Below are 22877 nucleotides of genomic sequence, written 5' to 3'. Positions count from 1 at the left end.
AGCATGGATGTAAAAAATGAGATTGGACCTTTATTAGTGATAGGATGAAAGGGGTTGAGAAAGCTTTGGAACAAGAGTTCCCAATGGCTAACATAAGAATTAGTGTGTAACATTTATACTCAAATTTCAAGGATAAATGGGGTGGTCCACTATATCATGACTTCTTTTGGACTGCAGCAAATGCCAAATCTCAATACGTCTATAGCAAGGCATTGGAGAAGATGGCACAAATGTCCACTGCGTCTATGCAATACCTAGAGAATGTGCAACAAGAATGGTCTATCCACACATTTGATCCTGGGGTGGCATGTAATTTGTCTAGCATGTCATCCAATCGTGGTATTTGAAAACGAAATTTAATAGTAATGTCATTGACTGCGCGACTATCTGTACACATTCATCAAGTACCATCTTTCTTTGGCACCAATAATGCTAGAACTCCACACGAACTAACACTTTTCCGAACATAACCTCGCTCTATAAGTTCTTCAATTTGACGCTGTAATTCCCTAGTCTCCTCGGGATTAGCACGATACGCCGCTTATTTTCCTAACTGGGCACCTAGAATTAAATAAATCTGATGCTCAATGCGTCGAATGGGTGATAATCTAGGTGGCAAATCTTCAGGTAACACATCGAAAAATTCCTCTAGAAGAAATTTTAATTCTTGATTAGTGTCACCAGTACTCGTGCTACTCACAAATTCGTTCGAGACCAGGGCATAAATGTCCTCTCCCGAATTAATTTCTTGCTCCGTCTCGTACTCACTAATCATGGTGAGATTGGTCCACTAATTTCTTTTAGAATACATATTACGAACAACTTCCGGAGTCATGGGTCGTAAAATGATCTTTTTTCTTTGTGATATCAATGAATATTCATTACTTGTTCCGCTGTGAGTAACGTCCCGATCAAATTGCCACGGACGACCCAATAAAATATGGCATGCATTCATCGGTATTACGTCGCATAATATACTATCTTGATACTGACCCATTGAAAAACCAACTCGAGCTTGCTTATTTACTTTAGTTTTATTTCCGTCATCGAGCCAATGTAAAGTATATGGCCTTGGATGGGCCATTGTACTCAAATAAAGCTTCCCCACCATCTCTTTACAAGCCGCATTCGTACAACTTCCTCCATCGATAATTACGCTGCACCATTTATCCCCGACTCGACACTTGTTATGAAATATCTGGTCCCCTTGCTCGATAACAATCTGTTCATTTTTTACCTACAATGTACGACGTAAAACAAGTGTTGTATCATAAATAGGAGCATCAAAGATAACCCCATTCCCTTTCTCGTTTCAACCTTCATTTCCAATCAATAACCCGCCTTCATAATCTTCATCCAACTCGTCATGATATGATTTAGCTTCCCGTAACGTAACTATTCACTTAATTGGACAAGAATGCTTAAAGTAACCGAAAACCTGACATTTAAAACACCTTACTTTCGACAAATTATGCCCTAGAGACACGACCACATGCTTACCTTTCGTTTGAGGACTCAGAGTCGCTGTTGACAGTTTCGAGCAAGTGCTCGAACTATCACTCGAGCCAGCTCCTGTTTCAACCGTCATGGGCCTGCACCAGGATGATGCTCGTGCCTGGCCACTTGGCTGACTTCGGCTGGTTTTAATTTGGGCTTCAACTTTCAAACACATATTGCAAAGTGCATCGAAGGAATCATAGGGATGTAAATCAACTGTATTAGCAATAGAACGGTTTAAACCTCGAAAAAATCGTGCCCTTTTCTGCTCTTCGATTTCATCAACTTCACATATCATAGCGAGCTTTTCGAATTCCGTAATATATTCCGCAATACTTATACACCCATGTATTAATTCCGTGGATTTACGAATAAATCAATCTTATAATTGGGTGGGACATACCTCTTGTGTAGTTTGCGCTTGAGTGACTCCCAAGAATTCATCTTTTCTTTGCCTTCCCAAGCATGATCCACCTTAAGATTCTTGTACCATAAGTATGCGTTTCTACTGAGCTTTAGAATTGCATATTAGCACCTCTTCTCGTTATCTATCTCCTTAAAATCGAACATTCGTTCGATTTTTCTTTCCCAGTCGAGATAGTCCTCCGGATCTGTGCTTCCTCCGAATTCAGGTAATTCGATGATCTTGAATTCATCTTGCTGCAATACACGATGACGTTTCTTTCGTCCAGCACCCTCGGGCAGAGTTCGTAATACTTCTCGAATTCTGTTGACTAGATTATCCTTTTCGTAGCCGTCCATATTGACAGAGGATACGCAACCTGGCTCTGGTAACCTGTAATGATCTGAGTACGGAAGCTATTAAGCGCAATAAACGTTGCTTGTGGTGAGAATCAAACCCAGCTTGACTCACGAAGTTTATAGGTTAGTTTCTCGAAGGATATTTGACTAGAATTCGCCTAAATGCGAGTTAAGGAATGCCTAAATAATGATGTCGATCGATATTTAAACGGGATTTGTGATTAAAGCTTGATTGTTTTCTCGGATTTTATTGATAACTTGATTCCTTAAAAAGTTAATACAAACGTCCTATTTATAGCTAATAAATTAATCCTAATCGAAATAAAAGACGGCTATTTCGAGACTTCTAATTATGCCACGATACATGGCTTTATTTCCCTAATTAATGTCGAATTCCTACCGGATTCCTACTGGCAATCTTCTGCCATTATTCATTGTTAAACTAATAAATAGTACTCCTAATTTAACTAGTTATACTTCGGCTATTCCTTGTATAATTAGTACTCATATTCCTTGCTTAAGCTGCTGACCCAACATCGTCATTCTAGACGACTCTGCCTCTACTTCGCCATTACCCCTGCTGCTCATGTCTTGGCTTGAGCTCAAATACATGTTTACTTTATCATCGACGTCGCCCAATAACGTATCACTATGTACTGATAATTAACACACTTATTAAGACACATATGCTAACTCTCTTGATAGGATGCAATTCCAAAACTTGTTATGAGACTCACAACAATAATGACATATGCAAGCATTCATACTATTAAGAACCTAGTAGAGAAACCCTACCTCCAAACAATAGTCTATGTACAAGCACAAAACTAGAACTCCTACTCTATGAAGTCTCCTCCTACAATTAACCAAGTAATTCTTATCACAATCATGTCCTACAATAATATAATACATATAATCCTCTAATATAATCATCTAAGTACTTAAATCCCCAATTATTTACCCAAATAGCAAAAACCGCAATTCCCCCCAATTTGTATGGTTTGGTTACAATACAACAGATTAAAAGAATTTGGCCTATTGTATTTATGCATATGAATATGAATTCGTCCTCAATTACAGAGTATAACTTTAAATATAATTCATACAAATGAAAGTTGAATAATCTTCTAAAAAAAGCTTGACAGTTAGAAAGTGATCAACGTAATTCTAAAATTCTTTATTGTATAGGAGAATAAAAGTTAAGATAAGACATTTCTCGTGTATTTGTGCTCGAAAAATGTTTGTCAACATTTTAATGTTCACAAAGAATATGTAACATCAGATAAAATAAATATACCGCCGAATTTCGTGTGAAATTAAACTAGTTTGTGTGAAAAAAGAAAAGCATATTAATCATGTTGCTTTAGTGATTATAATACTATTTCTTTTTTGAAGGTCATTATTTAAATACTAGTAGGATACAACTTGTATCAATGTTGTTAGTGTTGTTTTGTCTTATATCTACATAGTATAAAAGTTGGGTTTTTCTTTGATATCTGATTGGCTGATGGATTTGAGAGAATTTGATGCATATGGGACCCTCCATGATTTATACAACATTTAATTACTCTCTCTCCTCCCCACTCATCAACTTAATTTCTATTGTGATTAATCTTATTCATATATTCATATTCATATGTTAAAAAGCTTATGAAAAATAATTAAATACATTCAATCTTACCCTAAAGATAAAATAAATGAAAATTTGTACAAAAAATAAATACAAACTAAATAGTTTCTTTTCTTCAGAAACTTTTACTTTCAGATATTGGTAAATTTGTAGTATCCATACTATGTAAATTTGTACTGATTGTCGAGGGTGAAATTAATTCCTTCTGAAATTCTTTGTGAAATTAATCTTCCTGAAATGTAGCCCTACGTTTATAGAGTAGAAACGTCATTTTTTTTCATGAATCTCTGGAACAAAGGCCGATTAATATTTACATAGTATAAAAGATGGGTTTTTAAAGGATTTCTATTGGCTGATTTTTTTCTTCTTTTTTTTAATGGGCCCCCATTATCTCTATAAAATTAATTACACTACTCCTATTACTCTCTTAATCTTATTTAATTAAGATTACGCATTTACACAAAATAATATAAAACCATGTATTATACAATTACACATTAATAAATTACAATTAAAAAAATTTAAAAAAAATTCAAATAATCTTCTCCCTACTTCTAAGCTGGATAAATAAAATGTGAAAAATGCATACTGATTAATCATTCGGAATTAGTAGTCAAATTCATTGTGTAATTCAAAAAAAAAAAATTAGCATGGTTGTTATACTCCCACATCACAAATTTAACAAAATAAATATACAGATATGACATTTGTATTGAATGAAAATAATTAGATGTAAATATATGGAATTATTTGGTACAATTTCAGAAAAAATGTCAAATTTGAATATAAAACATTAAAAAAATACTTTGAATTTGATAAAGTATCGTAAATAAACAAAATGTAAATCTCAAATGAAACGGCAACGTGTAAATAACTGCAAAAACATATGCTCTACAAATAAATTTGGATCTCATATAATCTAAAATTATAATCTTTCTTAAACAATGTAGAACAATCAATAAAAGTAACTAGATTCGAGTACAAAACGAAATAAAAGTAACTAGACCCGTGTACAAAACAAATTTTACATGAAAAATACAACAACTAGAACATCTAACCTTGAAAAAATCTAACTAAATCAATGTTTGATTTGTTTATCTACAAAATAAAATAAAGAGCGGGATACATATTTATGGTTATTTTGGGTTGAATACATGGAGATGGAAAAGTCACAAATTAGAAGAGGGTGAAATGAGAGTGAGTAGTGACTGATATGACTTATGGGCGTTGGAGTTAGTAGGGTCGCTTAAGACGTTTATTAGGCTGGTCAGGTTTATGGGATGCGATTTTAAAATTTGTAGTTAGGCTATCATTTTATAATTTATTACTTCTCGACCCAATTATTTGTTAAACGGGTTATTTTCGCAGTACATATTTTACTCACAGCAGTACGTAATTGACAATTTTACCCTCCCCATTTCCACACCCCAACAATAATCAATGTGTACTGCATTAGAGAAAACAGAAAATAAAGACACTGAAACCACTTTCTACACAACCTCCATAAACCACCAGCCACCGGAAACCATCCTATCACCGTCATTAGCTTCTCTCTCCACCAGCTACCTTTCGCTTTCTCCTATAGCGGAGTGTCGTCTCTCCACCTCGAGCAAACACTACCTTAATCACCAGTCACGTCCGACCTCACACCACAACAGCCACCATGCCGCACCTCCTTCACAGCCACCCATACGGTGATTTGATTTGATTGCAAATTACATTTCCACCACCCAAAAAGCCAATCCAAACCCTAACCAAACCAAATCAAAAACCCCCTAAAAGAAAACAATCAAATTCAACTGATAACTCAAAAAATCAATGTTCTGTTGAATAAAATGTAATTTGTGAATAAAATATTTGTTCTTTATTCAAATTAAGTCCATAATCAATGAAGTTTGTTGGATCTAAGAGTATGTCGTGTGAGACTTGGAAAAATTAAGGTTATTAGGTGTTTTTTTATTCAAGGGTATGCAAATGGAAATTACGGGGTAAAAAGTACTAAAATGAGTAAAAAATGTACTGCGAAAATAAATTACGTTTTTTAATTATTAATAACTATTAAAAATATAATTATTTTCATCTTAAATATTTATATTGTCATTATTTGTATTTAACATGTTGAATTAGTTTTATTCAATATTCGCCTTTACCATGTTAAATTTTATTGTAAGTAGACGTTTTTGGAAAAAAAATGGAAGTAACTAAAAAAAAATGACTGTATATTACCTAATATTCATATCTTATATATTAGCTAAGGAGGCGACAGGCAAGCGAGTATCATCACCTACGTGTATTCATATTGATCCTCAACTAGATACTCCACTGCGACTATTTATAATGTCATGATATTAAATCTTATTTATATGCTCCTATATTCAATGATAACGTCTGTTCTTACAACCCGTGCATTTTTTGCACGGGTTTAAAACTAGTTTTAAGTAATAATTATAGTGCTTTTTTAATATCCGCCTTAATTGTTAATTAAATTAATTGAATTAATTAAAGAATGAGTAAAAGAGTCGGATTTAAAAACGGAACTTAGGAATAAATCTCACATAATAGAAGTTAAAATGAAGGAATGGTGTCGAATGGAAGTAATTATTAGTCAGAACTTAGTCGAGCTGGGTCGGGTTTGGTACCTAAATTAATTAAGGCTTTGGGTGTTGGACAAAGGTGGGTGTCCAGTCGGTCAGCCATAAGGAGCTAGCCCACATTCCGGACCAACTAAGTTGAAGGTGCTCGTAAGAATTTGAAAATTAAGAAAAAAAGGGCAGTTATTTCAGAGGTCAAATAGCTAGTATGGGGAGTGGGGAAAACAGTCCGTTATTGGGACGAGGGAACGACAAAGGGTACAACAAATACAAGGGTGGTGGTAGCCAGAGTACTTCTGTTGGGAGTCCACATATGTATGGTGCTAAGCCAACTACTTCAACTGCACGGTTCAAGGGAGTGTGAAGAGCATTGGGAAACTATTTGACATGGGTAAACAACCAATCGAGAGAACAAGTATGTGGTGACTAGCACATCTTTAGTAAACTCTAAACCCACTCTTGTTCTTTTTTATTCTGAAGCGTCACATTTATTTGTAGTTAGTAGTCATGTGTCGGTTATGGGTTTTATCACTTTTAAGAATGTTAATGATATGATGTCAATATACCTTTAAGGGAGTCAGTAAAGTGTGATAAAAATTTATGAGAATGTCTTTAATCCTGGGAGGGGTAGACTTAGCGGTTGACCTAATTAAGCTTCCTTAAATGAGTTTGAGGTCTTTATAAATATGGATTGATTGGATACACACAAAGTTACCATAAACTATTATCAAAAGAAAGTGTGATTAAAGGGGCCTAAGGGAGTAAAGGCGTTTGTAACACCCCCTCTCACTGGTCGGACTCACTTGGAGGTTTAGTTTTCGGTACTTGTCGTTAGGAGCGCCTAAACCAAAACACAATTTATAACTCCACAAACAACTCTACAATTAGTAAAGAGGCAAGTAAAGGTCGGATCCCAAGGGACGGGAATTGAGATGAGATTTTCAATTGCAACTAGTGGTGTCTAGGGGTGTCACAATTTGGGGTTTGAAGTAGAAGATCACTAAACTAAATAGCAATAAAAGTAAACAAGCAAGATGATTAAAAAGGGATGTAAACAATTGATAAAAGGCATTAAGTGAAAGAAATGTAAATCTATATACATATTTAACATACTCATATATGTCTAATTAATTTGTCATAAAATTAAAACGGATTTTATGCATGCAAACATTAATAAAAGAGAAGAGAAATAATGTCCTTACATAGTAGATTTGAGCTATTAGGGCACAAGAGAGATCACCTTTCTCTTCTTGTTCTTGAGCTTTTCAAATGGAAGAATAAAGATCTAAGTGTAAGATCTCTCCCTATGTATTATACCCAAGGCTCCTCTTAATTAAATTAATATTACAAATACTAGTTATAATATTAATTCTTAGTAGAAAATTGAACCAAAATAATATTGAACACTTGAATTATTTCGGTTTATGTAAGAGAGAAAGAGAGGATTTTTCTTCTTACTAGAACTTGTATTTTGGATGAGTGAATAATAGAATGGAAATAATACACTACCTTTAGTATATTATTAGGCAAAATTAAAGAAAAACAATGATAGTTTTTCTTCCCCAAAACCGTGTAAGAGGAGGGCTATTGGGGAGCCAATGCATGGAAAATTTGTTCTTCACAAGGAACAATAGGCTTGCATGCCTAGACTTGCTTTTTCATCATTATGTTTTATCAACTAAATAAAACAATTAACTAGCTTAATGCTCCCCAATTTTTCGGCACTTTACATAATATGGATCCCATATTATTTTTGTCAATTGTCAATGTGTCACATGTCATATGTGACATAAATATGTTATGTATTTTTAACATATTAAAAATCAACGTATTAATAAAAATACGTCACATACAAAAATCGACTTAGTAATTTCATAATTACTTGTGGCAAAATATTTTACCATTTATAAATTTCAACTGATTGAATTTATAATAATTCATTCATTTTAATTGTTACATTAAACAATTTATTTCATCCGAGTAATTATACAATTTAATTACTCAGACCGTATCTCATTTAATCACATTTCAATTTGATACGTAAATTTTACTTCCAAAATCGTCCGTCAATTTTCAAGTAATTTAATTAACTCGCAACGTTATACGATCAATTAAATAATCAATTAAGAGTGTTGCCCTTTAGGTATGACCTAGGGGTCAACTGATCACCACCGTCACACGACAGTAATGTCAAACTCTAGTCAGCCAATCATTACCGATATATGTTGACCGGTTGTGATAACAAAATTACTTCCCAATTGTATTCTTTAAAATGAGATTTAATAATGATATTTAAATCATGTGATCGCACTATTGTTGAGGACACATTTCCCAACAATCTCCCACTTGTCCTCGACAAGTGTGCGTCACCAATTCTCTTGTCCTATTACTATCTCCCACTCAATGCAAGGTGTCTTTTGGTTCGTACTTGCAAGTGATCATATCGAGAGTGGTTTCCTCGATCCGGAGAATAAGCGATTGACCGGACTTATCTATCATAGATACTTTCCGAGCGTGGCCACGCATTTCGATTCATTACTCCTCGAGTGGCCCCGAGATATTGTTATAACCCCGACTAGGGGTGGACAATTCCTATCGCACTCATTCCCTTCGACTAGCCACGACCATCATAACCCAAAATATGCCCATTTGACCCCATTTACGAAGGTCGTAGTAACACAAATCAAAGTTAATGAAATGTGCCATCTTAGGAGAATAGTCTTTAGTCAAAAGAATCGACTCATTAGAATACTATAGTAGCTCTCGCCACGACCAGGCTATATAAATTTGCCAGAACTCTATAAGCGGTCATAAGGCCCGATAAAATGTTCCTAACGATGATCTGCCTATGTGATCGACTAGTCATCTCACATGACTCTATGGCACTTGAACTTGCCATCAATCGCCTCACACTCTAGTCACTTCGAGACGTCACCTCATACAAGTGACTATGGGCAAATACGATGTTAATCCGTGTTCACTTTAACGGGGTTCAATTGTCTCTACAACCCGTTGGGATGTAACAAAGTATAAATTAAAGATAAAAGACAAATGAGATTATGAACATGAACAAAAACAACACTTTTTTTTCATTTCAAAATCTAACAAAAACATGGTACACGTTTAAGTCCCATGGACGTAACATGTCCATCATGCTTAGCCTGCGATAAAGGCTTGGTGAGCGGATCGGCTATGTTGTCATCCGTCCCAACCTTACAAATCGCAATTTCCTTTCTTTCAATGAAATCTCTTATTACATGATACTTTCTAAGTACATGTCTAGAACTATTACTAGACTTTGGCTCCTTAGCTTGGAAGATCGTCCCACTATTATCACAATAGAGAGTGATGGGATCATTGGCGGTAGGTACTACTTTTAGACCTTCCGTGAATTGCTTGATCCACATAGCTTCCTTGGCGCCTACGATCTTTGCAATGTACTCAGCCTCCGTTGTTGAATCCATGATTCTGACTTCCTTGAAGCTTCTCCATTTACGGCACCACTATTGAGCATGAAAACAAAACCAGCTTGTGATTTCATGTCATCTCTATCTGTTTGAAAACTTGAGTCCGTGTATCCATTAACACGCAACTCAGTGTCTCCTCCAAACACAAGGATAGAATCCTTAGTTCTTCTCAAGTACTTAAGGATGTTCTTGACAGCAATCCAGTGACTCTCACCTGGATTTCCTTGATATCCACTCGTCATGCTCAAGGCATATGAGACATCAGGACGTGTGCATATCATGGCATACATGATTGATCCAACAGCGGAAGCGTAAGGAATCAACTTCATGCGTTCAACATCATGGGGTTCGGAGGGACATTGAGTCTTGCTCAATATCGTTCCGGTTACCATAGGTACCAAACCCCTTTTGGATTTGTCCATGCTGAATCGTCGAAGAATCTTATCAACATAAGATTCTTGACTTAGTGCCAATATCCTCTTGGGTCTATCTCTATAGATCCGGATACCTAATATGCGTTGTGCCTCTCCTAAATCCTTCATTTGGAAGTGGTTACCTAACCACTTCTTAACAGAAGACAACATTGGAATGTCATTTCCAATGAGTAGTATGTCATCGACATACAAAATTAGGAACACAACATTGCTCCCACTGAATTTCATGTATAAACATGGTTCCTCAACATTTCGAGTGAAACTATTTTCTTTTATAACATGATTGAATCGATGATTCCAACTTCTAGAAGCTTGCTTAAGACCATAAATGGATCTCTTAAGCTTGCACACTTTGTTAGGATTTTTAGAATCAACAAAACCTTCGGGTTGTATCATGTACACCTCCTCTTCTAAATGCCCATTTAGAAAAGCGGTTTTGACATCCATTTGCCAAATTTCATAATCATGAAATGCGGCGATCGCTAACAAAATCCGTATGGATCTTAGCATGGCTACGGGGGCGAAGGTCTCATCATAATGGAGACCTTGGACTTGGGTAAATCCTTTTGCCACTAGCCTAGCTTTGTAGACATCGTCATGTCCTTCTATGCCATTCTTGACTTTGAATATCCATTTGCATTGAAGGGGTCTTGCCCCTTTAGGCAAATCTACCAAGTCCCAAACTTGGTTTTCAAGCATAGAATCCATTTCGGACTTCATGGCTTCAAGCCATAAGTTGGAATTAGGACTAGAGATTGCGGCCTTGTAGGTGGCGGGCTCGTCACTTTCCATAAGCAACACATCGAGTGTTCCATCTTCCTCGATAAGTCCCATATATCGATCGGGATGGCGAATCACTCGGCCCGTCCTTCTTAGTGGAGGAGGTACAACCGCGTTAGACGACGAAGGAACATCTTCTTGCGTCTCTACATTGGTTTGTGGCTCTTGAACTTCATCAAGTTCAAAATTTCTCCCACTCTGTCTGTTAGAAATAAATTGACTTTCTAAGAAGACAGCCTCACTAGACACAAACACTTTGTTTTCTTGAGGTTTATAGAAGTAGTATCCTCGACAATGCGAGGGGTAACCTACAAAGGTGCATTTTTCGGATCTTGGGGCAAGCTTATTGTCGGCTTTAGTCTTGACGTAAGCATCACATCCCCAAATCCTCATATAGGATATATTAGGAACTTTTCCCGTCCACATCTCATATGGAGTCTTTTCGGTGGATTTAGTGGGACTATTGTTCAAAGATCTAATTGCGGTTTGAAGCGCAAATCCCCAAAATGAGTTCGGTAACTCGGTTTGGCTCATCATGGATCGAACCATATCAAGTAGGGTTCGATTCCTCCTTTCGGCAACACCATTGAGTTGTGGTGTTCCGGGTGGAGAAAGTTGTGATATAATACCACAACCTTTCAAGTGTGAATCAAATTCAAGGCTTAGGTATTCACCACCACGATCGGAACGTAGTGCTTTTACCTTTTTGTTCAATTGGTTCTCTACTTTGTTTTGAAATTCCTTGAATTTCTCAAACGCTTCACTCTTATGTTTCATCAAATAGACATGCCCATGTCTACTTAAGTCATCGGTGAAGGTTATAAAGTAGTCATAATTACCACGAGCGGTGATACTCATTGGTCCACATACATCGGTGTGTATGAGTCCCAATAGCTCACTAGCTCGTGTCCCTTTACCACTAAAAGGATTACGAGTCATTTTGCCAAGTAGGCAATATTCGCATGTACCAAATGATTGATAATCAAATGGTGTAATCACATTAGTAGAAATTAATCTTTTGATGCGATTCTCGTTTATGTGACCTAATCGACAATGCCAAATGAACGCTTCACTTGGGTCACTTGTTTTGAGTTTCTTTGATTGAATGTTATAAATATCATTTGTCGGATTTGAGGTCTCTAAAATGTAAATGCCATTAATGGAAGAAGCTTGGCCAATAACCAAATCATTCCTAGAAATAGAGCAACGATTGTTCTTAATGACAAAACAAAAACCATCCACGTCTAGCATGGCGATTGAGATAATGTTTTTAGAGAGTGTAGGTACATAAAAACAGTTATGCAAATACAACTCAAATCCGTTCGGCAAAGCTAGAACATAAGTTCCTTTGGATTCGGCCGCTACCCGAGCTCCATTTCCAAGTCGAAGATCCACATCTCCCTTGCTAAGCTTCTCCACATCTCTTAAACCCTGTAAATGATTACAAAGGTGAGAACCACAACCGGTATCTAGTACCCATGTCGTAGTGGAAGTATAATTTATATCAATAACATAAATTTCTTTAGGAATTGTACCTTTTGGAGTAATGAGTCCCTCCCTTATATTTCGCAAATACATAGGGCAATTCCTTAGCCAATGTCCCATGCCATAGCAATAATGGCACTCATCATTAACTTGCTTGAAGTTCTTGATTTTCTTTCCCTTCTTCTTGAACCTCTTGCCCTTTGAAGCAAGAACTTGATTGCTAGAGCTCCCACTAACTTTGGCATCTTTATCTTCCAGAGACAAAGACCCTATAGATTGTGTGAGGTAGTCTTCCCGAGACGGACTCACACGAGGTCTAGTAGTAGTGGGTGGTTTAGAAGTGGTGATGAAATTAAGGTTTCCATCCGAACCTATCCCGAAATGAAGTTCTCTAGTTGTATCGAAATTATTGTTGGAGCATACGTCGTCAAGAACATGGTGATATGACTCAATAGTAATTGGTGCGGTAGCATTTGATGGATTCATTGCACTACAAATATGGAGGAAAGGAAATATCAACATTTGTCTTTTTAAATCATTCTTGCAAATTTAACAAGATATGAACATTTATATAGTGACCTCTACCCAACTATAATAAATGATTCCAAGACCCAAATTCATATCGACTTAGGCACGGTATGGCCGATGAAACCCTTATCAATATAACTCGGTGGATTAACGTTTTAATCGATTCTACTTTTATAACTCTTGGTCGATAAAATTACTCTAATATTTATCTATAGCCCGGAACACATGCAACTACGGTCGCGAATACTTCCGTTGAGCTCAATCCAAATTTCGAATAAATGTGTCCATTATCCAAATCCACATCAACTTGGGCACGGTATGGCCGATGAAACCCTCATTAATATGAACTCGGTGGATTAACACTCATCACCCACTTCCCCTACGTAACAAGGTTTGTACCCCGGTAGGGCCGAGTGCACTCCCTCGCGAAATAGGTTTTCATGGTTTCTACTATTTGGTAAGGCTATGTCTCAATTGTTTGTTTTAGCGAGAGGTCATGTCAATTTATTATCTATCACGTTTTAAGTGAACTAAAGCGGTGAACTATGATAATTCGAATTGACACGGTCGATAAACTCGATAAAATGACAATGCATGTTTAGTTATGGCGATTTAGCGATGCATGTGACATAAAATAAAATGCAAGCATAAAAATAAATAAATCCTAGTATGGCCTTTCCTAAAATAGAAAAACTATTAATCTATTACATATTCGGAAACCAACTCCATTGGTCCCTTGAACTTCGGTTGTGGCACGCATCTCGAGGTAACACCGTCTTTATGTATCGTCATTCTTGAAGAAATCCGTCTTTTGGAACTCCGGAATGAATAAAATTACATAATAAATTACATAATTTCCTATTATACATTTGTAACTAAAATAAAATAAATCTATTAAATTACAAAACGGTGATACGAGATCACAATAAAATTACAACCGAATCGATATTCCCATACATTTCGGGAAATACCAATTAAAATCTAAGGCCATACTAAGTAAAATTACATAATTCAAAATTACATAAATTAAAATTATGACAATCATAAAGAAAATGCAGCATTATATTATATATGAACATGCTCAATTTTATGCTAAATCGCCTTTTAATTAGCCAATATCGTATATTACTCGGTTTTTACGGATTTGCGTGATTTCAACATTTTATAATCACAAAAATGCACAAACTCATATTTATGCATAAGTTAATTACCCTAACCTCTTAGAACTCAAAATATAGTCTCCACTAGTGATTTGACCATAATTAACTTTTATTTACAAAATTGTTCATAAATGGACAAAAAATTTACAAAAATAAGCTATTTAAACTTCAAATAAATCCAAAATTTCAAATAAATTCAAAATTTGAAATTTAAATTCATGAAGATTCTGGAAAAATTCCATGACACTCATAATGTTCAAAATCTTAGGTTAAAAATTTCGAAATTTTTCCCGGAAAAACAATGTTGCGGTTTATCGATATTTAATAAAATAATCATAAAAAAAACATGGAAAAATTATTTTCATTAACTTTTCAATTTTAGATCTGAAAAATATAATAAAATGCAACATTAGACGTTTTTCCTAAGTCATAGGTTATGTTTTATTAATTTTCAACTAATAATGTCACTATTTATGCCATTTTTCTTCAAAAATTCATAAATCATGCTAAAAGACTTATTTATAGCCAATTATTTTACACACATCTTGTAAAATTGCATGTGACAACATATTAATTTTCTATGACCAGATTCGAAATTTAACTCATATTAACCTATTTTTCTCTTAAATCCGAATTTAATGATGAAAAATTCATTTTTCGAGCATAACAAGTCCAAAAATTATGAAAATTTACAGGTTATCTCAAAATAATATATGTGACAACATATCCAAAAACCAAGTGAAAATTCGAAGTATAGCTAATTTTCGACCAAAAATGACATTTTTACTCATAAAATCACATTTAAATGTCATTATTATTAAATATGAACAATAAAAATCCGAAAAATTAACAAAAATATCCTAAAACACTTTAGGACCAGAAATATTAACATGCATGTAATTATTTCGTGATATATCATAATAACACAAATTTTACAAGTTTTATTTTGTTATTCATATAACTCGGAAAAACTTTTAACCAATTTGCATGCAAACAACCGTGGCTCTTGATACCGATTGAAAGAAATGTAAATCTATATACATATTTAACATACTCATATATGTCTAATTAATTTGTCATAAAATTAAAACGGATTTTATGCATGCAAACATTAATAAAAGAGAAGAGAAATAATGTCCTTACATAGTAGATTTGGGCTATTAGGGCACAAGAGAGATCACCTTTCTCTTCTTGTTCTTGAGCTTTTCAAATGGAAGAATAAAGATCTAAGTGTAAGATCTCTCCCTATGTATTATACCCAAGGCTCCTCTTAATTAAATTAATATTACAAATACTAGTTATAATATTAATTCTTAGTAGAAAATTGAACCAAAATAATATTGAACACTTGAATTATTTCGGTTTATGTAAGAGAGAAAGAGAGGATTTTTCTTCTTACTAGAACTTGTATTTTGGATGAGTGAATAATAGAATGGAAATAATACACTACCTTTAGTATATTATTAGGCAAAATTAAAGAAAAACAATGATAGTTTTTCTTCCCCAAAACCGTGTAAGAGGAGGGCTATTGGGGAGCCAATGCATGGAAAATTTGTTCTTCACAAGGAACAATAGGCTTGCATGCCTAGACTTGCTTTTTCATCATTATGTTTTATCAACTAAATAAAACAATTAACTAGCTTAATGCTCCCCAATTTTTCGGCACTTTACATAATATGGATCCCATATTGTTTTTGTCAATTGTCAATGTGTCACATGTCATATGTGACATAAATATGTTATGTATTTTTAACATATTAAAAATCAACGTATTAATAAAAATACGTCACATACAAAAATCGACTTAGTAATTTCATAATTACGTGTGCCAAAATATTTTACCATTTATAAATTTCAACTGATTGAATTTATAATAATTCATTCATTTTAATTGTTACATTAAACAATTTATTTCATCCGAGTAATTATACAATTTAATTACTCAGACCGTATCTCATTTAATCACATTTCAATTTGATACGTAAATTTTACTTCCAAAATCGTCCGTCAATTTTCAAGTAATTTAATTAACTCGCAACGTTATACGATCAATTAAATAATCAATTAAGAGTGTTGCCCTTTAGGTATGACCTAGGGGGTCAACTGATCACCACCGTCACACGACAATAATGTCAAACTCTAGTCAGCCAATCATTACCGATATATGTTGACCGAGTTGTGATAACAAAATTACTTCCCAATTGTATTCTTTAAAATGAGATTTAATAATGATATTTAAATCATGTGATCGCACTATTGTTGAGGACACATTTCCCAACATTAAGGTGTCATGGGGTCATAGGGGATTCATGAGAATTGATCATACAAACATATTCTCAAATTATAAGCAAGCAATTATTGTTGTGATGGATCGAGTTGGTTTATATCTTACAATCCTAGGAAAGTTTGGGTCCCGGAGCCGAATCGATTAGATTGTACAATACCTACAAGTCGACTTAATCTTCCCTACTCAACTATATGCATGGTCTAATGAGACTCGAGTTGTTTTATGTCTTACAAGTCTCATTGAAGAGATAGGTGATGGGTAAAAAATGCAAGGATTCATAGGCTCGCATTTCATCAAACATAACATGTGCATAAGTTGAGATCACAACAAGCAAGCAAATAAACTATAAAAACATATTAATTTAAGCATGAATCATCCCCCATGTTGGTTTCCCTTAATTACCCATTAACCCTAGCTAAGGAAACTACTCACTCATTATCATGTTGAACATGCTAGAAAGGTTGTCAATCATACCAACAAAGTAAAATATGATGAATAAATGAAGATAATTAACAATAATTAAAAAAGGGATTAAGAGAATTATACCTACTAATGATTCCAATAATAAAGCTAAGAATAATAGAAGTACTTGATGATTGATTGGAAGGTTGTCAATGTCCCAATAATAACCCAAATAATCTTCAATTACCCAAAATGAAAGATGAATAAAAGAGAGATTAAGGAAATGAGATTTGTATTAAGACTTGATTAAAAGTTGATTACAAGATTAAAGAGAGATTTGATTGATATAAACTACACTAGATATTGCTAAAAAGAACATCATAACCTAATTAGACTAATGGGGTATTTATAGTGGGGATTAGGTACATAAATTAGGGTTTACTAAGGGCTTAAATGACGATTAAGTCCTTGAGGAATCGCCGGTCTCAAGAGAGACTCTGGTCTCCTTTTCGCCGGTCTTTGAAAAATATGCGCATCCTTCGTTAAACAAATAGAAGACGGATTAGCTGTCACATAATCCGAGCGTCCAGGGCACGTGACGGGCGGATTGTGGGTGTTTTGGACGAGCGGATTCGTGTGGTGGACGGGCGGATTGTGGTGGTTCTGGACGGGCGTCCATCTGAGGAAGATGCTCGGATTGCTTGTGCTGGACGGGCGGATTGTGGTCAATCCGCTCGGATTCTCTGTCAGCTTCTTCCTTTCTTCTTTTCTTCCTTTCTCTTCATAAAATCCTTGAGGACTTCCTTGGGGATGCAAGGATCTTTTCTCATCTACTATAGTATGTACAAAGGCCTTCTAGGCTTGTCTTCTCTTTGATGCTTGGTCATTGGATTCAATCAATTTAGTCCATTTTGCCAAGAAAATGCAATGTTTGCACTCCTTTCCTACCAAGGGATCAAAACCTCAAAGAATATGCAAAACAAAGGACTAAAGACAATAAATGACCCAAATATGCACTAAAAAGCATGGGAACAAGGCTAATTCGGGGGCTAAATATGCTCAAATTATGGTCACATCGAATATCCCCGAATCGAACCTTTTCTCGTCCCGAGTAAAGAGGTGACAAAGATTAGGACCGTTATTTAAACTAACCTAATAGCATAGCCGATATGAGACAATTAGCGGGTCTCACTCCGCCCTTGCAACTCACAACAAGACAACCATGAGGTAGGATGCCTTCTTGCAAGGCAAGGTGGGTCTTGCCAAAATGGCGACACATCCAAACATTAAAGCTCATAAAATCAAGTAATGGATGCATATACAAAAGCATAGCCACTTTCCTCATCTAAGTGGCGGAAATTATCTAAAGGGGAAGCAATTTAAGGGTACACACTCCTTCATAGATGTAATTTCTTCAAACTACTAAGCCTAGAAGGATACCAATAAATCACCTCCAAGTTGTGTCAAGCTAGGGTACTTTTGTCCTCAATCGTTAAATGCTTTTGTAAAGCATAGGCTCCCTATGGTGTTAGAAACACTGGAGGATCGCGGAATTTCCCTTCTTGCCTAGACAAGAATAAGGGTCGTCCCCTCTCTACCATGCACAAAAATGGATACGATGGATAAAGGGATCGATAGTATTTGAGTTTCATTTTGGGAGTTTGCTTTTGTTGTTTGTTTTTCCCCCCAATTTCTTGTGGCATATAGCATTTGAGAACACTTTCTTTTGCCATTTCTTTTGATTTTTGGCATTTCAACACTTGACAACTTTCAACTTTTTGCATTTCTTTTTGAACATTTTCAAAGTCACCCCATATGTAGTGAGGGTGCCTTATATTTGAAGCTTTAGGAGTCTATTTTTGCTCCTCTTTTCATTTGATGCATTTTACAAACTTTCTTTCACTTTTCATTTCATTGAACTCAAATTTGAACAATTTCTTTTTGTACCCATTCCCTTTGATGACAAAAATGTGGTAGAACATGGATGATGGATGCATGGTTTTAAGGGTCACCTTGGAATAAACGGTAGCCAAGGAGTTATCACACCACAAGGTACTCTTGACTAGGCCTTAATCCATGGGTCAAAGGATACTAGCATGACACATCCTAGGGTGTTTTACAAGTATTCTAACAAGCAAAGTCTTAAGAAGAAAAAAGCATCTACTAAGGCCTATATACACTTGTCAAGCTTCCCAAGTAGACGGTTTCACAAAATTTTTCTAACATGCAAACTACATGCCATGATGCAACTAACATATACACATCCTAATGCAAATGATTGTACCAACTAATATGCCAAATAATCTAAATACAAGTCCTAAATTCCCATTGTTTATACCGCATCAATCAAAATAAAGCCACATAGTCATTAACATAAAGAGGAAAAAGGAGATTGGAAAGATCATACCATGCGGTCTTCAATATCCTCATGTCTCGGATGTGGCGTAGTCGATCAATATGAACAAGGATAGAACAAACACAATATATACAAGTCTACACTACAAAGGAAATGAACTTGTTTTTGGATTTTCAAATTTTTCAAATTTTTTTGATTTTTTCGAAAATTTTGATTTTTTTGGATTTTTGAATAAAAGTTAAGTTAGAATTTCCCATCCCCACACTAATATGGGAATTGTCCTCAATGGCCAATATGATAGGAAATTATGCAAGTATGATGCATGAATTTTATACTAAATGCAAGCTACTATAATCTACACTACATGATGCATGGGTTTTTGTTTATGACGGAGAGCGTAATTTAGATTACCTCCCGTTGCGTAAGCATGTACTTCCCCAAACCGAGATAGACATTATTTCTAATGTCTTAAATGTTGGGGTAGTTCATGCACACAAGATGCAATGCATTAAACTAAATGTTGTCATTTTGGATTTTTCAAACGGGAACAATAAAAAGGAACACCTCAATGGGGCCGAGGTGTTAGTCCTCATGTTGCTAGGACTCTCCAAACTATGATCAAGATAAAAAAAAAAAAAAAAAAAAAAGTAGACAAACCTAAAGAGGGTAGAAGCCTCCAAAGCTTGCTAGTCCTCCACCATATCATCATTGTCATTATTTTCCTCCATAGAAGCGGACTCATCTCCACTTCCCTCTTCACTTCCTTGCTCACTTCCTTAATCATCTTCATTAGCCTCTTCTTCTTCATCATCTACCTCTTCATCAACACCCTCATTATCATCAACCTCATCATCGACATTCCCATCTTCACCCGGTCTTTCACCCCTAGATGTGCTTGGAAAGAAGACTTCCCTATCCGCTCAACTAGGCAAAGAATATGAAGGATCAAGTAGTCCTTGCCTAGCTAAATGAAGGAGGGGTGGATATTGGGCCAAGTATGCATCTACTCGATCATTGTAAGCTTGTTTGTGCATCTCTCTCATAAGGAGAGTCATGTAGTCATTGCCCACTTCAACATCTTCGGGTTTGAGCGCTTGATATTTGAATGGATAAGGTGGTGTGACAATGGAGGAGGAGGGCTCTTCAATTTCGCCCCTTTGTTGACGGATGATGTATTCGGCGCCCTTTGAGAGTGGAAGTAGGTAGTTTGTTCGATGAGCACTCAAGCGGCATATCTTGGAAGGCAAAGTGAAAGATCTAGAATCATTGGTGAGCCACCTATAGTTGGTGTCAAGAGAGTTATGCTTGACCCACTTGTACTTGTGAATCATGGCGTCCATGTCAATGAGATGACCCCCTTTGATCGCCACATAGGTGTTATCCTTATTGAAATTTGCATCAAAGTGCTTGGCCAAGAGAGTAACTAGACCTCCATTTACGATAAAAGCGGTGCCTTCCTTACCACAATCAACATTGAGCCATCTTTCCACCAAAAGCCTTAGAGCATTGTAAGGCTTAGTGAATTCCCTTCCAACATTTAAGGCCGACTCAAGTAGAACACAATCGAGCTTTGTAAAGTGATTAGTGTCTTTTCTTGCAATTATAGTCTTCCCGATGACCTTGTGACACACTCTAATGCCTGGATGGTGGACTAATAGAGCGCAACAAGCATGAAAGCTCACAAATTTCTTCCCGGAAATTGCCTCCCAAAGAGGAGCGGGGTCATACTTTTCGGGCATCTTGTGATAATAAGGTGTATCACTAAGACCTAATGCTTTACTCAAAACATCAAAGGTGATGCACCTATTCACATTGGCAAGGCGAAACTCGATGTATGTTCTAGTCTCTACCTTAGTTACTTTAAATGAACTTAAGAATTCCAAGGTAAGGGAGGGGTATGTCAATTCTCTTGTAGTAAACAATTTTCCGAACCCCATGGCTTCGAAGAAGGCTTTTGTTTGTTCAAGGACACCCAATTTGTTCAAGGCATCTTCACATATGAATTTGGTGGGTAGAATGGTTTTCTTAGCATACTTGGCAAATGTATCCCTATGGGGGTTAGAAATGAAAATTACCTCCGGATAGTTTGATAATTGAGCAATTTCCGGAGTTGTTGATGTTGTTGCTTCCAAGGGAGGATCTTGTTGTTGTTGAACTTCCAAGTTTGCACTATCAACCACCATAGCCATTGAAGCTTTCTTTGCTTGAAGTCATTGTTGCCTTTTTGAGAGTGCCTTTGCCTTGAGTGCCTTTGTTGATCCTTTTGTTCTTGCCATTGATGATTATACCAAGAAAAGATTGAAAATCTTCAATTTCCAATTATACCCAAATCGATTATAAGATGAAAGGATTTGCTTTTGTATTTCAAAAATCGGCTCAAAGGTTGAAGATTTTGGTGCTTGGATTGATTATTATTGTAAAAGGAGTGATTAATTGTTGTTGTAAGGAAGTTTGAATTTGATTTTGTTGAATTTGGTTGAGGAAATCTTGTTTTTGGTGATGGAGAGGATGAGGGTTTTGGGTAGTGTTTGAATGTTTGAATGAATGAATGAATCTGGGAAGGGGTATTTAAAACACCCGAAATTTTCAAAATTGTAGGGGGAAGACGAGCGGATTCCCGTCGGGACGCTAGGATTCTGCTCAATTTGACTTCAAGAAATCTCGCCTAAAGACGAGCGTCTTTCAGTGAAGACGAGCGGATTCTGCAATTCAGGACGAGCGGATTCCCTTAAAGACGAGCGGATTCTGTTACAGTGAATTTTCTTAATCTGCACTGGCAAAAAGACGAGCGTCTTCTTGGAAAGACGAGCGGATTCTTTCAGACGAACATCTTCTCAGCTGGGACGCTCGGATTCTCTAACAGACCAAAATTTTCAATTTTGCAGCTCATTTGGACGGACGGATTCTCCCATAGACGCTCGGATTCCCATAAGACAAGCGGATTGCCCATAGGGATGTTCGGATTCCACCTGGTCTACCCGGATTCAGTTCCATCCGTGCACTTGCATAACCCGTGTCATTTTCATTCTTCAAATCCCGTGTTCTTCATTGTAGGGGCACTACGAAAGCATGGATAGCCTAGGCAATTGCTATCCCCACACTAAGTTAAAGCACTACACATCAATAAAATCATTAGTCCCTCCATCACTTCTTTCAAAAAATGATAAATATCTTGATCAAGGCATACAAATCCAAAAATGACAAAAATGCAATGTAAGAATTAAAATGCTAGTTAGGGAGTTAGAAATATTTACAAATGGTGGTTTGGAGAGGACTCCACCAAACTCTCATCCTTAGTGAGATGTCATGGGGGCATGTCCAAGGTGTTGTTGATGTTACTCAACACCTTGAAGAAGTAGTCAAAAGCTTGTTCATTATCATGATAAAGATTCTCAATAGATCTTTGCACTTGTTGTCCTTCATATTGGTCTTGATCGATAGCATTACCAATGTAGGGATTGAAAATCCCTTGAAACTCATCGTCCCAAAGACCACAAA

The sequence above is a fragment of the Silene latifolia genome, chromosome 9, assembly GCF_048544455.1.
Source record: "Silene latifolia isolate original U9 population chromosome 9, ASM4854445v1, whole genome shotgun sequence".
Lineage (NCBI taxonomy): Eukaryota > Viridiplantae > Streptophyta > Magnoliopsida > Caryophyllales > Caryophyllaceae > Silene > Silene latifolia.
The sequence above is the reverse complement of the archived record's forward strand: the minus strand, read 5'-3'. Positions refer to the sequence as shown.